We start from the raw sequence: 2,564 nt of genomic DNA on the forward strand, positions 1-2,564 counted from the left end.
GCTCCTTCCCATTATTTGGGCGATATCTGGCACGCCCTGTGCGAAAGGCCCTCTCCATCTCCCTTCCTTCTTTCTTTCTTTCCCACCCCCCCCCCCCCTTTTTTTTTTTTTTTTTTTCCCCCGTATTGATGGCATTGTCATCCTAATTCGGGTTATATACTTGTGTAAGGGTGGATTGGCACTGGCAAAATCACTCATTTAAGTGATATCTCCTCCCTTTATTATTTCCAATTTTTAATTTAATTTAATTTTCAATTTTTAATCAATGTCATATATGGAATCACCATATTGACATTGATATAATTGCGACTTTATACCCGTCTGCCGCGATTGCATCATCATGCCAACGCTACTACATGTGTCATTGCAGCAATGGTGTTACCATGCTGATCGACACATGCGACGTCCATACTTTTGACTATCATGGCGTCTGTTAAATGTATTTGGACTGTGCAGGCAATAATTGTTCGAGTGTAGTCACCGCATTGATATCAATGTGCTGGTGTCCACTTGCGAGTTTCATCACAATAGCGTCATTTCCGTAATTGCGTCATTACGCAGCGCATACGCGCGCGCATGCGCCTATGCCGCTAATGTACTTTATTCAAGCCCATCCCGTTTTTTTTTTTTTTTTCCAAGACGCAATTGCGTCACTACGCAGCACGTGCGCGCGCACATGCGCCATAGCCACTAATGGACTCTATTTAAGCCCATTGCAGACACTATTGTCTCTGACTGTCATGGCGTCTGCTGGACTTATGGAGACTTCTCACATGCAGGTAGGACCACTGGTTGTTGATGTTTGGCTTATTGTTTGTTTTTGGTGCTGTGCCTTTATGCACACTTCACCAGACTAGCCATACATATTATTTATATATACTCCTAAATTCCTTTTTCCAGTGATCTCTGCCTGCGATCACCCAGCAATCCACCCTTCCTGAAACATAGGATAATCTGGGTAGTTTGTCTCCTTGTGGCTGAACTTTTGTTCTCTGGCACATGCATACCCTCTCCTATATGGATTCCCATATCTGGTAAGTTACTCTCCATTTTTGGATTACCAGCTCTATGGGGTTACTCTTTTTTGCTATAAATGTGTGTCTGCATTTAACTCTTTGAATGCAACAAATAATGATATATGCATATTATATATATATATTATTATTTTTTTTTTTTTTTTTCTTCTTTCCTCTTTCCCTTCCTTCCCTAGGCGTGGACCTTTTTGGTAGGCTATGATTGTATATCCTCCCCGTGAACACAGAGACATTGATCTCCATATACAGCATTTTCCCCTTGTTTTTGGCGTACTTTCACACTGAGACAGGACTCTATCTACAGATCTTATTGACTGTAAGTAACTCATATCTGTTTTGATAAATGACATAGTTGTATGGCTGTCCTTTTCTTGTCTCCCCCTTCCCCATGTTTTTTAACAATTTCGGTCACTAGAGTTGTAAATATTGTTTAAGTTGAATTTTTTCTATGTAATATGTGTATATATCTCTTTTCTAATAGACATGTATTTCTCTGACACAATGATCGTCTGTAATACCCCTTGAAGAAGGATCACAGATACCGAAACGGCTGTCGGGTTGGACCAATTTTTGTCTCATGTCTGTTTTATTGCTTTACAAATAGGATCTGTATACCACTTGCATGTGGTTTTTTATCCTTGCTAGGACACTGTACGATGTCCTTACTTAAATTGTTTAAATAAATTTGCTATATATTTTTCTACTCATTCACGTGTTTGTGTCACTTATAAAGTCCCACCCTTGAGGGGGTATTTCATGTTTTTTACATATGGGAACAGGACTGTTCCAAATACTATGCATGAATCTGCTGTTCTCCATCTTCCTGCAAACTCTATCCCTTTCATCACCAGTTCATTGTTTTTACCCGGCTGGGCAATAAAGAGCACAGCAAAGACACTTGTTGCAGACATTCCTTTACTATTGCTATATGCACCATTCACCCCTAGGAATTCGGAAGAGCCACAAGGTAAATGTGCCACCCAAAACAACCAGCAGCTCCTCTGGGGGTAGTGCTACACAAGCATAGGCTGCAACCATGTCCTGTTCTGACAGCCCCGCTGGGCCTTTTTTTTTTGTCCCAGTCCGGGCCTGCCCCCAAGTGACTAACACACTATACAATGGTTTAGGCAAAACACTAAAATTCAGTTTTTGTCACGATCGTTACCGTGCCAAACAGACAGCGAGGCGTGGTCACGCCCCTAGTGGCTCTGGGTGGGATTGAACCCAGGACTTCTCCATTGCTGCTCCAGGTCTTTGCCTCTGAGCCACTTCTCAAGTTGATATTCTGCTTGCTGTCCATCAAAGCCTGGTTCTGAACTATGTGCTGATTGCCTATCTTTGGATCTCCCTGCAATCTGCACCTGCCTATCCTGGTCCAGCTGAGGCAGGTTACCCAATCAACCAGGGTCTAAAGCACTGCCTCACTATGAGGGATTTGTCAGTTCATTGTTCTCTGACGGTCCTGTCTGTGCCAATGGATCCTGTGTTCCTGTGGTTGTCTTCAGCCTACTAGACTGACCCCGGCTTCTG

At 42.6% G+C, this 2,564-nt stretch overlaps 1 long non-coding RNA gene across 3 annotated transcripts; it reads left to right on the top strand.

The window, feature by feature from the left end:
* The first annotated feature begins 683 nt into the window (after nt 1-683).
* On the top strand, nt 684-1,741 carry LOC120933074. 3 transcript variants are annotated; one of them, XR_005748060.1, is made up of 3 exons: nt 684-1,034; nt 1,211-1,350; nt 1,516-1,741. It is a non-coding gene; the product is annotated as an uncharacterized LOC120933074 (long non-coding RNA). The 3 variants fall into 3 exon arrangements; XR_005748061.1 differs by having other exon boundaries at nt 684-779; nt 901-1,350; XR_005748059.1 differs by having other exon boundaries at nt 684-1,350.
* The last annotated feature ends 823 nt before the right edge of the window (nt 1,742-2,564 follow it).

The sequence above is a fragment of the Rana temporaria genome, chromosome 1 (assembly GCF_905171775.1).
Source record: "Rana temporaria chromosome 1, aRanTem1.1, whole genome shotgun sequence".
NCBI lineage: Eukaryota > Metazoa > Chordata > Amphibia > Anura > Ranidae > Rana > Rana temporaria.